The sequence below is a fragment of the Podarcis bocagei genome, assembly GCF_964188305.1.
Source record: "Podarcis bocagei genome assembly, chromosome: 7".
In the NCBI taxonomy this organism is placed as follows: Eukaryota; Metazoa; Chordata; class Lepidosauria; order Squamata; family Lacertidae; genus Podarcis; species Podarcis bocagei.
In genome coordinates this window covers 39,529,063-39,545,893 of record NC_138132.1, presented here as the reverse complement: position 1 = coordinate 39,545,893, position 16,831 = coordinate 39,529,063, and the positions used below count along the sequence as shown (strand labels likewise).

Here is a 16,831-nt window from a genome sequence, read left to right as displayed (position 1 = left end):
CTTAAACAAGCTGCCTCATAATATAACCTTATATTCGGTACCGCAAATCCGCCCCTCTCTCTTGCATCTGTCAGGTATTTAAGCTTTATCCTGGCTCTCTTCCCCTGCCAAATGAACTTAGTCAAAGTTCTTTGCCAATTCCTGAAACGGGTGGTGCCTTTAATTATCGGGATATTCTGGAACAGGAATAATAACCTTGGGAGGATGCACATTTTAATCGCCGCCATCCTCCCCGTCCATGAGAGCTTCAGCCTCTGCCAGATGTCCAGATCTTTTTTTATTTCCTGCCATATCTTATCATAATTTTCTTCTACCAAATTTATATTTTTTGGAGATAGCCAGATTCCCAAATATTTTACCTTATTCACAATTTTTATACCGGTCCTTTGTTCCAATTGAATTTTATCCTCAATAGCCACATTTTTTGTTAAAATTTTTGTTTTCTTCCTATTTAATCTAAATCCTGACAGTCTGCCGAATTCCTCTAATAATTCTATCACTTTACATGCACTGTCCACTGGTTCTTCCAGGGAAAGGACTAGGTCGTCAGCATATGCCTTTAACTTAAATTCTTTCTTACCAATTCTTATCCCCTTCACACCCACTGCGTCTCTTATTCTATTTGCAATCACTTCCAAGACCATTATAAAGAGCAGGGGGGATAAGGGGCAGCCCTGCCTTGTACCTTTCCCAATCTTAAATGATTTAGTTAGGCTGTTGTTTATAATCAACATAGCTTGTTGTTCCGAGTAAATTGCTCTAATTCCTCTCAGGTAGGGGCCTTCTATACCTGCCTTTTCCAAACATAGTGATAAGAATTCCCAGGAGACATTATCAAACGCCTTCTCGGCGTCTATAAAGATTAGTGCGGCTGGGATGTCTATCCTTGTATCTAAATATTCAATGATGTTTAATATATGGCGCACATTATCTTTCAGATGTCGGTTAGGGAGGAATCCCGCTTGGTCTTTATGGATGTATTTCATTAATAGCTTCTTGAGTCTACTTGCCATTATATCGGCAAAGATCTTATAGTCGTTATTAAGCAAAGAGATTGGCCTGTAATTTTTTATATCAGTTTTCTCAGTTTCTGATTTTGGAACTAAGGTTATGAATGCCTCCTTCCAGGAGCCGGGAATTTTCCCTCCCTGGAGGATGTTATTAATAACATCTCTAAGCACTGGAGCAAGGAGTTCCTCTAGTGTTTTATAGTATTTTGAGGGCAAACCATCTGGCCCAGGGGCCTTTCCATTTTTCATCCTATTGATAGCTTCCTTCACTTCATTTACAGTGATTTCCTTATTTAATCGTGTTCTGTCCTCTTCCGATATATATTTTCCTCTTTCCTGCTCCAAATATCTTTCAATTTCTAATCTATCTTCAGTTCCTCTTTCATACAACTTTTCAAAAAACTGAACGAACCTTTTTTCTATTTCATCTGGGGCTTCTATGATGTTATCTTCCATTATTATTTTACTTATCACATTTTGCTTTTTCCTCTTTCTCAGCTGCCACGCGAGTAATTTCCCCATTTTATTTGCCGATTCAAAAAACCTCTGCTTCATATATTTGATTCTCCAATCTATTTCCTGGTTTAGTATAGCTGAATATTGGGCCTGTAGCACCTTTAAGGCACGGGTGGCCTCAGCATCTGCTGGATTTATAGTCAATTTCCTCTCATAATTTCTCAATTGTGTGAGGATTTCTTCTTTCTTTTGTTCTCTTAGTTTCCTCCTAAGATTATTTTGTTGAATTAAGACCCCCCTCATGACCGACTTACTGGCGTCCCATACAATATCTATAGTGGGTTCCCCCTTCAAATTCAAATCCAAATAATCTTTTAAGGTGCCTTTGACCTTTTCTTTCACATCATCATTATCCAGTAAATTTTCCTCCATCCTCCATCTATATTGTCCCTTACGCCCGCCATTAATTTCCATTACCAACGCGCAGTGATCAGAAAGTGTCCTGGGTAAAATTTCACATCTCTTCACCCTTAAGATAAGGTTTCTCGTCGTCCAAATTTGGTCAATTCGACCCCAACTTTGATGTGGTTCTGAGTAATGAGTGAATTGTTTAGAAGTAGGGTTTTTGTGTCTCCAGACATCAACTAAATCAAAATTATCCACTAAGTCCTTAAAAGATTTCGGCAGTTTCCCTCTATTAGGATTCCCTCTCTTTACGCTCCTGTCCAGCTCCGGTACTGGCACACCATTCATATCCCCGAGCAGGATCAATCTATGCGTTTCTAATTCTGATAGGATTCCTTCAAGTTTCTCGAAAAATTCTGCTCTGTTTTTATTCGGGGCGTAGACCGTCACTACATTAATTTTTTCCCCTCTAAAATTTAGTTGGATCCCTAGAATTCTTCCTTCCTCGTCCTTACAAATTTGTACAGGGTCCCACTTCTCTTTTACATATATCACTACCCCTTTTTTTTTATTTACCTCTGAATTAATAAACTCTACTCCTAATTTTTTATTCATCAAAATATGTTTATGTTTCTTCGCAATATGGGTTTCCTGGAAGCAAATTACATCATAGTTTTTGTTTTTCAACACTCTCTCAATTTTATTCCTTTTAACTTTCTCATTCAACCCATTCACATTCCAGGATAAGAAGTTTAGTGTGTGTGTTATTGTTTCTCTTTATCTATTACGGTTTCTCTGGCCGAGGTCTCGAACTAGACTCTACTGCCTCTATTACCTAAGAGCTCCCCCTCCTCTGCCGCCTCCGCTCCCACCACGGCTTCATCATCTTCCTCATCTGTTCCTTCCATCCCCTCGTCCTCCTCCCGCCCCCCTCCCTCTCCCGCCCCCTCCCCAACCTTCTCCCTGCTCCCAGGTCTATTCTCTGGCCTTCCCAGGTCTTTCTCGTACCTTCTCAAAAACTTCTCAGCCTCCTGCGTGTCCATCAATCTAAATTTCTTGTCCTTATAGTGAAAGGTAATCCCTTCCGGGAACTCCCATCTAAATTGTATCCCCTTTCTCTTCAGAACAGCTACCACCTGTTTATATCCCTCTCTTTTACGTAATAACCTGACCGGTATTTCTTTATATATAATAATGGGTCTTCCATCGATTCTTAATCTATTGTGGTAGCTCTTCCTTAAGATTAGGTTTTTCATTTCCACTGAGTTGAAGATCACTAAACAGTCTCCCAAGAATTTGTTAGTTCTAAAATGTTTAGGTCTTGACATCCTGAAAACATTCTCTATAGAGAGAGCTAACTCTTCCTCCCTTATGTCTAGCCATTTAGACAGTTCTCTAATCATTTTTCCTCTTATATCTTCATTTCTTTCCTCAGCTACTCCCCTGAATTTCAAGTGTAGCTGCTTTTGTCGCATATCTGCCATGGCTAGATTGTCCCATATCCTGTCTTGTGAGCTGCTTAGCTCTCTTAACTCTTCTTTCACCTTCATTGTCTCCCTTTTCTGCTCCCTTATCTCTTTCTGTAATTTCTTGTTAGATTCTTCAATCAAACTGGACTTTACAGAGAGGTCCTGGATTTTGGCCGAGAGTTCCCCAACTGCCCCCTCTATCCTTTTATCAATTCTCTCTTGTACCTCTCCTAGCTTATATTCCATGCATATTGTATTTTGTTTAAATTCTTCCTTTATTCTTGCCCACAAATTGTCTAGATCCTTGATTTCTTCCTGGCGGGAGCATTTCCTCTCCCCCGGAGTCCCACCCCCCTTTTTCCCATCCTTTCCATCCTTCCCCGCCATTCCCAAATTTCCCCCACCCAATTTCTTTACCCCCCCTCTCCCACTTTCCCCTCCCTTTGAGTCCCTCCTTTAAATTTCAACAGATATCAACAATTACAAGCGAAAACAAAGAGGAAATAAAACAGAAAATTAGAACAAGGATGAGGCAATTTTCACCATCTAAAAATGTCCAGGCTCTTCGGGGTTAAATCCAAACATAAATCTCCAAGCACCCCCAGGGCAGAGGTCTATATCAGCGTCTGTGCCAAAAATCCAAATTTAAAGAGAAATGCCCGAAGGGGGCGCGGGCGGCATAGAGCAGGAGTAGTTCCACTTTAAAGTCCCGGCGTTATCTTTCAAATTCTTCTCACCAATCCACTTTCCCCCACTAGTCCTGAGTCACAAATCGGCAGGGCTTTCTGTCCACAATCAGGCCTTAAAGGTCCACAATCAATCCTTAAAGGTATATACTCCCCTTTCCAATCCAAATCCAATTGCCAATAGGTAGTCTCCAAGCAGCGAGGCGGAGGGTGGGAGAAAGAAAAGAAAAGAAAAAAGGAGAAGGAGAGGCAGCAGAGGCACCCCACCTCTCTCCTAAAATAATCCGTCCGTTCCTCTAAGTTCTCAGGGCCGGTCTAAATACCCTTCAGGGGCGGCCAAAAGCACCTCAAAACTTCCTTGTGTCCATTACAAAATATATAAAAGTAGAAAACAATTCAAGCAGTTTAAAATCCAATAGACGTACAGCGGCCAGAAACAGCGCTAACGACACAGAGGGGCTGGCTATTGCCGCCCCCCCCCTTAGTCGATCTTAGTAGTCAATTAAGGCTTTTAAGCAGGTACACCACGCTTCTGGTTCCACAACTTAAAGTTCACTCACTCAGACAGTCTTTGCACGAAGCCTCCTCAAACCGCCGACTTCCACCTGCGCCATCTTAGTCCCATCGCCAAGTGAACTCCCCTATACACTTCTTGAAAGAAAAGAAAAAAGGTTCCAGGCAGCACGCAGCTCCGCTATTAGCTTTGCGCTTCCAAAAAAGCAAAAAAGCAAAAGAACGCGTTCTAAGTAAACGCTGCCACACGCTGCGTCTGCCTTCCTTCTCTTTTGGAGGTCCGTCGCCTCTCCTGGCTGGAGCTCGAGGCGTCACGTTGCGGGGCCGGAACTATCCCCAGTTGCGCTAGCGGTCTCCGTCTTCACGCCCTATCGGGGCAGAGAGGTGTCCTGACCGCTTCCACGCTGCAGGGGGCCAGTCTCCCAAGGGTTCCCCCCTTAGAATTTTTCGGGTTCGCTGCGCCCTAGCGGCTCCCCAGACCTCCGCAACGCCCAGAAAACCAGGAGCTGGTTCTCTGCGCTCCCTCCCAGGTCGCGACCGGAACCGGAAGCCTACAACTGATTGTTTCATTGGGTTTGTTAGATGTTGCTTTCTTTTATTGTTTATCACTGTTGGGTTTTTTAACGGTCGTACCTTGGTTTTCGAACAGAATGCATTCCAGAAGTCTGTTCGACTTCTGAAATGTTCAGAAACCAAGGAGCGTCCTGCAACCAATCGGAAGCTGCAGAAGTTGCGCTGGATGTTTGGCTTCCAAGGCAAAGTTCGTAAACTGGAACACCTACTTCCGGGTTTGCAATGTTTGAGTTCCAAGTTGTTCATGAACTCAGCTGTTTGAAAACCAAGGTACAACTTTTATTATTACCAACTCTGGGATTCACACGAAAGGCAGGATATTATTAACTAAATACATGCAATGTCTATAGTCTATTTCATATAGTCTATTTCTAAAAACAGGCAGGCAGGAGACAGGTTAAAGCAGAAGTTTTGCTCTGGCTTCAGATCAGGTGAGCTAATGATAAGGAAGGTTGTGCTCACACTGTTTGCCAAGGTCTACCTCTTAACTTTCTGAAGGTGTACCTAACCTTCAAGAAAACCATTCTCCTTGGGGAGGAAGACTACAGCTCTTTTTGTACTGTGATAACTTGGCCACAGTAGTTTACAGACCCTCCATGTGCCCCTATTTTCCAGGGATGTTTCTGATTTAGATAAGCCATCCCAGTTTCTGATTTCATCCTGGAATGTCCCACTTTTTTAGGATGTCCCTATTTTCATTTGAGAAATGCTGGAGGGTATGGAGTTATCCAACCTCTGAGCCGTCTGAAGAAAATCTTGTATAGGGAAGGTTTTTAAAACTTTTAAAATGTTTTATTATGTTTTGATATATGTTGAAAACTGCTGAGAGTGGCTGGGGCAACCCAGTAAGATGTATAGGGTATAAACAGTAAAATGATCATTATGGAATGGGACGTCCCTATTTTCATTGGAGAAATATTGGAGGGTATGAGTTTATGCTCTGATAAGCTCCTGCCTGAATTACTGCCATGTGCTCTACATTGGACTTCCCCAGAAAACACTTCAGAAGTTGCAACTAGTGCAGAATACTGGGATCACGTTACAGTTAAACCTCGGCTCCCGAACACCTTTGTTACTGTACTTTTCGGCTCCTGAATGTGAAAAACCTGGAAGTGTGCGTTCCGGTTTTTGAAAGCCAAACGGGCTTCCAGAATGGTTTGACAACCGAGGCTTGACTGTATAGTAATCCTGAAAGCACTGTTTTGGCTGCCAGTGACTGGTGGTGCCAGTACAAAGCCCTAAATAAGTCCTAAGCCACGTTCCTTCAAGGACTGCCTTCCCCACAACCAGCCAACCCAAGTTTTGCTAACTGCAGGGGTGGGAGACCTGGCTGGGAGCTGTGGGACGAAGCCTTCTTACTGGTAGCACCCTGGATCTACTTTTGTTTTTAATGCTGTGTTTTTGCCAGCTGCCCTAGGCTCTCAGGAGGAGGGAGTGCTTAAGAAATAAAATAATGGTGGTGGTGGTGATGAAAAGGCTTATCATTGTTTTTAATTATCTTTTGAATGCTATAGCTTTGAATAAAACAGCAGTTTTAAACTGATAATTTTACTGCTTTATTCTTTTTGCTAATCCTTTTGGGTATTTTGCTTTGCATTTTTTACAATTAACATTTTTATGAAACAAATAAAATCATACAATAAACATGTCCCTCCGAACATTCCACCACACTCCCAAGGTGGCTAATAGAGGCCAGGATTTGCCCAGGAAGGTAAAAGCACCGCTCCTGGGGTGGGGGAAAGAACAGCGGGAGCTCCTCACTCCCACTGAGGCAAATGAATACCGTTACAGTATTTACTAGTGGCGCGGGGGAAACAAAAGTACCCTTGCCTTGGCTGGCTTTAGCCGCGCCCAACCCACTCACAGGGGGAAATTGCAGGTTTCTTTTCCAAAAAAAACCACCCCACCCCATGTCCGTGTGCTCGTCCCCGGCGCTTCCTCAGAAAGGCCGGAGCAGGCGGGGTTGCCATGGCAACCAGCGGCAAGTAGGCGCTCGTTCCTTGCGAAGGGGGCGGCGGCGGCTCCCGCTCTGGCTCTGTCGGGAGCGCGCGCGCGCGGTAGCATGGGCTGCCTAGACAGCAATGCCTCTGCCATCGGAATCTCTCCCTGAGGCGCCTGTCCCGGGCCGGGCCTTTTTCTCCTCCTTTTTCTAACTGACAGGGTGAAGGTGGGCCTAGGAGGGAGGTCGCTCGGGGACGCTGTTTCTCGGCTAGCCAACGACGACAACGTCTTCTGAGGGGGTGGGAGGGGCGGCCACGTGCGCGCGAAGGATCCTGACGAGACGCGAGTCAGCCCCGGCCACGCCTGCCTCGGAGCTCCGAGCGAGGCGGGCGGCGGCTCAAGAGAGCGTTAGCTTTTCCTCCTCGGCGAGGGCGAAGCTCCTGACTCGTCAGCGGCCGGACGCAACGCCAGGGACTAGCGCCGTGGCCAGTTTGAAGCGGCTCGCCGAGGCGGAGTTTCCGCGCGCATTCGCCGCAGCAGCAGCAGCAACAACGAAGGAATTGGGGAGGTGCTTCTCGCCGGGCCTCTGGGCGCCGCCCGCGTTCGGGAAGTGCTGGCTCTCCTCCGGCGTTGGTGACCGCGGCGGTCGGTCGGTCAGGCTTCTTGGCACGTCTGAACCGGGCATCTCCCGATTAGCTTGTCTGCAAACCTTTATAAGCTGCACCCTTGTTGCCCATTTCGGGGCGTGGCTTGCTGTTGGAATGTGAGAGGGAGGGCGGCGGGAGAGCTTGACCCGAAACCCAGGAGGGGTTCAGCTGTCTCCGAGTCGAAGCAGGCTCCTGTTTTCGGAAGTCTCCATCGACATCTCCGTCTGTCTCGGTAAATGTCAGGCTGGGAGGCTGGCAGGACAGCCCTTTCCCTCCTTAGTCAAACTCCCAGGAGCGGGCCCGAAAATTGCCCTGCTTAAGGAGACAGAGGGCTGCCTGTGCCTTCTGGCAGGAGCTGATCCTCCTCTTGTGCTTGTCACAGGGAATCGGCACATCTAGAGCCCAGGTTTGCGTTTCTGATCCCGAATGTGCCAGTCAATGGAGTAATTCTGCAGAGGGGAGAATCAGCAATCCTAGGGCCACCAATGAATTGCAAATGGAAAAGAACGCCAGGGAAGCCTCTGCACGATTGGTATTCTAAATTGAACTTGTTCAGTTGCCCTTTCTTATTACTACCAGTCCCAGTAGGTGGGCAGAATGGGCACAGAGCACAGCAAGCTACCGTTCTGATGAATGTTTTTTAAGCCTCCTGTTCAACCACTGACTTTGCTCACGGAGTGACATCTCAAGCACCTTTGTGGTCAGACACCGCAGAGTGAACAAAGGCTGCAACCAGCATCCCGCCCTGAAACATAGGTTGCTAGCTACATATTTCAGGTGGGGAAACAGCCTTACTCATTTGCAAGTACGAAAGTGTCTAGTGGCAGGCATTGAGTGCTAAAAATGCATCTTTTGCAATATACAAAAAAAGTAGCACTTAATTCTGGAGCAGCCGAGACATCTGTGCATCTTGTCTTTGTTTACTAACTTCTGGGATTTTGGAACTGTGCCTCCGTTGAAATACCTGTTCTGTTTTCTTGCAGATGCCTGCCTGCCTTAGAATCCCACGTCATGACCTGGGACCTGCCTGAGTGAGAAACTTGCGGGGGAAGGCACCTCCTACCAAACACAATGTGAGTGTTGCCTTTTGGATCATACTACATGCCTCCTCCACCCTTTTTCTCACTGCTGCTGCTGCTGCCAGGAGCGACTCAGTAACCAGCACTGCTGCATTTCTGGCATTCCATTCTAGATGCCACAGATGAGTGGAGGGTTTCGGAGGAAGAGAGACTAAAACAGACACCAACAATTAGGCAACTCCAGGGCTTGGCAGACAAAGGTGCTACTGCCAGGCTGGAGGACGAAGACTTTTGTCCCTACTCTTTCCTCCAGAGAAAAGTTACATTTTAACAGCATTGGAAAAACAAATCATTGGCTTACATTGGAGAAAAGCACGTGGCCTCACATTGTCCTTGTGGTCTTGTTATCTTTGGCAGCTGATAAAGCCGGGTAAGTGCATTTGATTTGATACGTTTTTAAAGGGACTGATGCCTATTTAACTGATGGTGGCTGTTTAGCTTGCTGTCTACACGGTAAGTCAGAACAGCATCCTTTTTCTGGTTCCTCTCTACCTTTGGGATTACTCTAGGGCAGACTTCTGTAACTTGATGTGCTCCAGAGGTTTTGGACTTACTTACATCTGCCTCACCTATATTGTCTACTCCAGCAGAGCTGGTGCTGTGAGAGTTGTGACCCAAAATATCTGGCATGTATCAGGGTTTGGGAGGGCTGCTCTAGGGGTAGATGCTGAAGCTCAATTGAGAGAGAAATAAACAAATAGGGTGTCTAGAATTTTCACTTGTATATTTGAACCTCTAACTCTTATGTTCCATATTCTCTCCTGTTTCCTCTCTTAAGTATTAAAAATGTATTATATACAGCAAGGATGACAATCCGCTAATGTCACAGTATGTCTGAAATTCTGGCAAAGAGGAATGTACAATTGGACCAGAAGAAAATATAGGATTACTCTTGAACTGTGCAGTTACCTATATCTTTTCCCATCCTAGTTCTGCGCGGGGCTTAGGCTAGAGTTCTCCAGAGCTTAGCACCAAAATCAAGTTTCAATGCCAGAACTCAGTCCTGAAACATGTGAAGCTGTAAAGGTTAAAATGCCTCTGAGCATACACAGAGGGCCTTTGGTCACTAATGAGTAAACACATTTTGTCTGTGGACATTTGGGATTGGGGCAAAAGGCTTCAAGGTCAGAGACTGTACCTTTCAGGCAAGTTTAGGGATGGCGCGCTATGGTTGTGCATTTCTTCACTGCCCCCATTACGGACTCAGGAGAGATCTGTGGGATCACTTATCTGTCTTTCATGGAAAAGCAGGGAGGAACAGAAGGCACTGCAAGTGTGTTCACTTTTTCTTAACTAGTCACATTCTTTTTTCCCTCCTTGAGGAAACTGAGTAAGATGCATAGGACCAACATGTGTCTGACTGGTATGTGTGGAAATAGTTGAGTGATCTGACATTGGGTTGGCTGTGTTTTCCTAACAGAAAGGTCAAAGATTGTCTGTATCTTTATGGCATATAAAAAATAATTACTTTTTAACAATTAAAGCATGCTTCAAGCAACTAAACTAAAATACATAGCAAAGCATTAATTCAATTCCTACTGGCATTGGAAACAAGAATTTTTGGTCATACACCTTTATAGTAATGCTATCGTTTTTATCTGTATTTCTAGCTTGCATCACAAACTGTTTTTCATCCTCACAACAGCCCTGGGAAAGGGAATTGTTTAATAGGTAGCGAGTGTCTGTCCCCTTGTTATGTCCCTACATAGCATGTTAGATGCCACCATATAATAGGATTGCCTACTTTAATTGATTTAATCAGTACAATTAATTGACTAAACTTTAACTGCAGATTGAAAATTGACTTCCTGTTAATCACTGGGAATAACAATGAGCAAATATTACTGAATTCACAGCAGTGAAAAGCCATTCAGCCATGGATGCCCCACAAACTTGCTCTCCCATCCCTCCCTTTGTAATCTAATGGATTTTCCTTCCACTTTGTATCCAAAGCTAGCAAAGAGGGACACTTTTAGAGTGGCATCACAAAGGCTTATGTTCTTGGTAGCATTGAAGGCAACTGAAGATTGTTGTAAATGTCAAGGTGTCTTTTAAACCTGAATATTTCATAATGCTGATAGTTCTTGACCTCGTTTAGTTCTCGAAACCATTGTGATTCTGGTATGCAACTGTTGTGGGGAGTATCCCATTTCCCTCAGAGTTTGAAGAAAATAAATAGTTTGCTTCTGTCAAGATCCCTCAAAGGCAGTTTCATTGAGGTTTTATTAATATAGATATACTTTCAATCAGTTAAACGGTCTGGTGATTAACAATGCTAATAAGTTGGCAGTTCTACCTGATAACATGGAGCATTGATGGTAGTCACTGATGTCTGCTCTAGTTTGCTGCAGCCTCCTATCCCAATACCTTTCAGTGTTCCTTGAAAGCTGCAGATTGGTTTGTTGATTGTGATTCTTGGCCTCTGCACTAATTTAATTGATTAATGCTGGCATCTCTGCTGATATATGGTTGCAAAAAGCTGTGCTGATTATTTGGCGGGATGGCCTTTCTGCCATATTCATGTGCTTCAATAAATAGTTTGTCAGGGTGTTTCTCTTATAGCTTCCAGTGGCACATGCACACATTGTCCATCGTAAAAGTAGTAATTTGATTTCCAGTTTGGTTTCCCACCTATCCCATACAAGGGGAATCTTACTGGGCGGGGTCACTAATTCCTGGATTTCTCTGTGGAAAAATGCAGAATATCAAACCTTCATAATACAGAATAGCAGACCATTTATTTCTATTGCTTTTCCCTTTTAAGTTTGCCCTACAGATCTAGTAGTGTCCATTGTGTATAATATATCACTCTTCCCAGGAGGAAGGAGGAATTATATCTGAGACTGATGTGCCTCTCTGTCTCCTCTCATAAGAACATAAAGAGGAGCACTGTTGAATCAAGTCCAAACATTATTTACACCTCATTTTCCATTGTGGCCAACCAGAACTCTAAGAGAAGCCAAGCAGGAGATGCGTACGATAGCCCTCTCCCATTGTTGTTCCTTAAAGACTGATATACAGAGACCCTTCCTTCACTTTCCATGCCCCACCCAACAGCCATATCAGTGTGTGTGTGTGTGTGTGTGTGTGTGTGTGTGTGTGTGTTTGCGCATGCACACTGGGTGCCTAACACAGAGACATTTTGTAAAAGTTCTATGATCTCCCAGAAATTCTCTCTCTCTCTTTCCTCCCAAGAAGGATAGAAGTAATATTTGAGTCCTATCAATTCTGCAAACATGTATTTATTTTATACAATTATAGCTTCAATGACTTCTCTAAAGCAATGTGGGGCAATGCCATTTGGAAAAAACGCTGATAATTACCTATTAGCCGCATTCCCTTGCATGAGTCTTAAACCAATTTAGGTTTTTTGTGCCTCAGAAGCATGAGCAGCTTTTTCCTCTCAACAATGGAAAAGGTAGCTATCGATACCTTTAAAGCCTTTGATTATATATAAAATAGGTTTCTCCTGTAGCTAGCACCACACATAATACCATCAAACCCTCTTACCAACCCTCTAAGGTTAGAATTAATTAACCCTAAGGTTAGAATTAATGGCTATGAATTCAAATTCATTTAAAAAATCTAGAGGTACTAAGAAGGCATGCCCCACTGCCCTATTATTATTTGTCCTCACTTTGGGACCTTTGGCAGCAGTGATAATAGTTAATGCTATTATTAAAGGTCTTAAAATAAAGGGGAAAGAACACCTAATTAATTTATAGTTATGGAAATTATGGTTATTATGCTGTTTGACCCATTAGCTGCAGCTCCCCACTTAAAACAACTATTTGGAAATTATCAAAAAGTGGCAGGTTTGCAAATTATTTATAATAAAACTGCATTTTATAGCATTCCTCCACTTAAAATACACAACATAATAAATCAGGGACTAAAAGTTCAAATTCACCTGAAACATCTTTGGTTTTAGAGGTCAATATACACTTAGTATACAACCCTTATAATGAAAATAAGGGTAGGGGGAGGTATGATGTGGGAGGTGGGGCAGGCTAGGTAAGGGGCACACTACACGGGCAGTTAGTGACTGTAAGAAAACTAAAATATTTTTAAAGGTAGCAAAATTTCAACCTGGCTGAAAATCCCCCCCCCCCCACTTCCCTTGGCCCAACTGCTTTGCTAATAATCGGGCTTGTTCTGGATGTAGTGGTGTCTACTCAGACTGCTTGTCTAAGGTCAGTGGTTGTTCTCATCCTGAGCCTATGGAAATTAGTGCAAACACACAGTCCCTTGTCTTGGGCCCTGGTGCTGCTGGGATTAAGAGTACGCCGTATGTCTTGGTGAAAATGGACACGGCTGCCAAGATGAGCAAGCACTGGAAGTGAGGAGGCTGGTGTGAGGCCTTTCCATTTCTGCTGTCTCTGGGTGCCAGCCAGCCAGAGTCTTACGAGCCTTCCAAATGATAGTTTCCTTCCTCTCACGTGTTGGGACCATTCCGTTCTCCTGCCTGCTGTGCTTTCTTTGGGGATCTGGCACAGGTGCCTGGCTTACACAATCTTGGACTGGTTGGGCTTCTTTCCTTGCCAGTATTTCTTCTGACTCTTCGGTCTGCTGTTGGATGACTCCTGATTGCAGCAACCTGTCTTGTCAGCATTATTGAGATCCGACACAACAAAAAATAAAGTTCTTCAAAGAGATTTTCTTTTCTGTATCTAGTTTCGCATCTGATTTGCTGCAGCCTTTTGCTTTATTTATTCAGAACCCTGTAAACTTGCTTTGCTTCTAATTAAAATGCATCCTGATGCACATAAAATGTTTACTGTAAATTAATGCTGAAATTCTTCAGTCTTCCCCAGGTGCTTGATGCGACATCTTTATAGAGTGATCACTTCATTTGCTGCTATTTTGGGTTGTGCTTTCAGTGAGCCTCATAGAAGCAGCTACTCTCACAGCCTTAGTAGTTGAGATAGATAGGTGGGGGCATGGAGTCAGGACAGCTGTTGAAGCTTGGGTGGGTGTGGCAAACCAGGTGCTGAATTAAGTAGAGGATCAGGAGAGACAAAGACACAGGCTGGCTCTGTGTATAGTTTATGGTCATAGCGCTCTTCGCTGTCATGCATGCCTCAGTGACCTCCAGATTAGATTCTGTGGTGCATTTTCTGCGGGACTGTGTTGCAGATAGTCTATAGACTTTGGTCTGCAGTGCACCTTCTTCTTTATTAGCTGGTGTTAGGTGGTCCAAATGCAAACTACAGAGCCCTATGCTCTCTGGTTTACAAGCCCCAAGCCTAGTGTTAGTAAAGCTCCTTTCTGCAGGTATCTGCTGGGCGATTGAGTTCCTCTTTGAAAACTAGGTTGCACAGCCAATCCAGCAGGCTTAATATTCAGTCCTGCTTTTTGCAGGGATTGGCTGCGTGATCCAAATTTCTCACAGGGAACTAGGTTGTGCAGCCAATCCAGTAGACTTGAACTCACCACCTATCAGCTCATAGGTTGTGATTTCAACCCTTCTTTTTGTAGGGATTACCTGCACGATCAAGTTCCCCATGCAGTCAATCCAGCTTCATTTCTACATGATTTCACATAGGGCGTGAACCAAAGGTTCCTCAATCCTACTATAAAACTCAGAAAGTGAGGTGGACATTTGGGTTAAAATATGTGTTTGAAAAGGCAAGTTCCAGTTCATTTTATAACTTCTTATTTTATATATTCCTTCTACCCTTTCATTATATTTCACCAGATATGTCAATTTCACAATAAGCAACACTTTCCATATTTCATTTAACCATTCAGCAATGTATGTTCTTTCATATGCTAGTCCCTTTGATTCTTGCAGCTATTAAGTTAATTAGAAAGTTCTTGGAAATCTTTTATTACAGTGCATCTTATTACAATGACACCAGTTGAGATGATAAATGATAGAATGAATGACTTGGAATTTGTTCTTCCGCCTTATAAAATACTCTTGCTATCTTACTGCTGTCTGTGGATTTTTTTAATCACCTTTTCTCATCTTAAAACATTTAATCTGTGAACTGCCATGAAATCTTTGGGTGCAGGGCAGCATACAATTATTATTATTATTATTATTAATAACAATAACAAACCAAACAAACAAAAATAATACTCAGAGGAGTCCAATTGAAATTGACCTAAGATAGTCATTAATTTTAATTGCTCTACTCCGAGTGGAACTTATATTGGATACAACCCAATGCTAAGTATGAGCGGTATCTTCACAGCTGCTATTCTTGCTTTCCATGACATTTAAATGTTCTTTCATATTTTATTAGCTTCTATTTTTTATTCACAAGCAAGTACTTTCACCTGTATAAATCTCCCAGTTTTATCACCAGATATTTATTTTCTTTTTTCTGTGGTGCTTGTATCATGTCTGACATAATATTGCACATCTGACTCCTAATATTATGCCCCAGAAGATTTCTTTTCATTCAGCTTATAACCAGGGCATTTTTCATAACATTTAATTTTCTGTAAACTTGAGCCTTGCAGCTGAGTTCATATGCATGTGGTATCATCCACATATATTGCGAATTTACAGTATTGTGAAATATTGTGACAGGGCCTTCTCAGTGGTGGTTTCCCATTTGTGGAATGCTCTCCCTGGTGAGGTGTGTTGTTGACTTTTAGGAAGAAGTTAAATGAATTCTTGTTTCCCCATACAACCCTGAAATTACTGGTAAAACTGTTTTCTAAATGTTCTTAGAAAAACATGTTTAACTGTTTTTAAAATGCTTTTATACTACTCCAGGCTTCCTCAGACTCTGCCCTCCAGATGTTTTTGGCCTACAGCTCCCATGATCCCTGCCTAGCAGGACCATTGGTCAGGGATGATGGGAATTGTAGTCTCAACATCTGGAGGGCCGAGTTTGAGGAAGCCTGTACTACTCTGTTTCTTCTTAGGTTTGCTGCCTGGGGCTTGTTGAGGAGAAAGAGCAAGATATAAGTTGTATAAATAATAGAAAGGATACGTGTGAACTTTAGAATGGTTTCTGAAAATTTACAACACACTGTTTTTTCCTGTGACAGAAATCTGTATTGTGCTTCTCCATGCATTATTCATGCATCCTCTTGTGTCTTGAAATCCGAGAACTTATTCCGTGGAGTTTCCTAAAGTTAGTGCCTACATTTGAAACTGGGCCTGGTGTGTCCTTGCTGGGTCAGTAGAGAGACAAAAGACTTGTTGAATCTCTTCTTCTCTTCAGCTCATGAGAGATTCCTGTGTCTTGAGTTTCAATGGGAAACTTGCCATTCTTCCACTGACCTGGACTATTTTGAGCCGCAGGATTTGCAAACTTCAGAGAAATGTTGGCAGATTGCCAGAAAGAGGAGGGGCTTGCATGCCAGCTTCAGATACTAGAAAACATGGGAGGAGGTAGCTTTTTGACACTAACTATACTGTCTTTGGTGAGATTTAGTCAGATGTGCCTCTGAGATATATATTACTGTATTTTTAAAAATCTGTTGTGAAACAACAGGCAGGACTTGCTGTCTTCTGAGCAAAGAATCTTCTGAGGTTGCTATTTTGCTACTGTATGCCCATCTTCTGTGTGTGGAGCAGGTATATTTGGAAACCTGACCATGCAAGTGAGGATAACCTTGAAGGATTTCAAAGTCAGAGATGAAAGAACAAGACTACCTGTCAGGGAACTACCTTTTCTTAAAAATGTAGCAGGGTATTGTTTTTCCTCTACGGGATCGCACACACCAGCTCTTAATGGAGCTTCCAGCAAGTACAGTGGTGCCTCGCAAGACGAAATTAATTCGTTCCGCAAGTTTTTTCTTCTTGCGAGTTTTTCGTCTTGCGATGCACGGTTTCCCATAGGAATGCATTGAAAATCAATTAATGCGTTCCTATGGAAACCGCCTTCAGACCAGGTCCGGGGACAGTCTGTCCCCCGACCTCTTCTGAAGGCTGGGGGGGGGGGGACAAGGGCTTTTCTTCCCACCCCCAGCATTTTAAAAAACCCCGGGACAGCGGAGGACTTCTCCGCTGTCCGGGGCGATCTTAAAATGCTGGCGGGCGGCATTTTAAAATCGCCCGGGACAGCGGAGGACAGAGTGAACAGACAG

At 43.5% G+C, this 16,831-nt stretch overlaps 1 protein-coding gene across 2 annotated transcripts in view; it reads left to right on the top strand.

Annotated features, from left to right (window-relative positions):
* Positions 1–7,784: 7,784 nt before the first annotated feature.
* KIFC3 (kinesin family member C3) overlaps positions 7,785–16,831 on the top strand; it is a gene marked incomplete at its 5' end in the record, with an annotated part of 32,725 nt that continues 23,678 nt past the window's right edge. The window contains 3 exons of one of the 2 annotated variants that reach the window (XM_081203377.1): positions 7,785–7,932; positions 8,684–8,773; positions 8,893–9,149. Of the gene's footprint in view, positions 7,933–8,683; positions 9,150–16,831 lie in introns of both variants that reach the window. The other variant, XM_081203376.1, reaches the window with a different exon arrangement.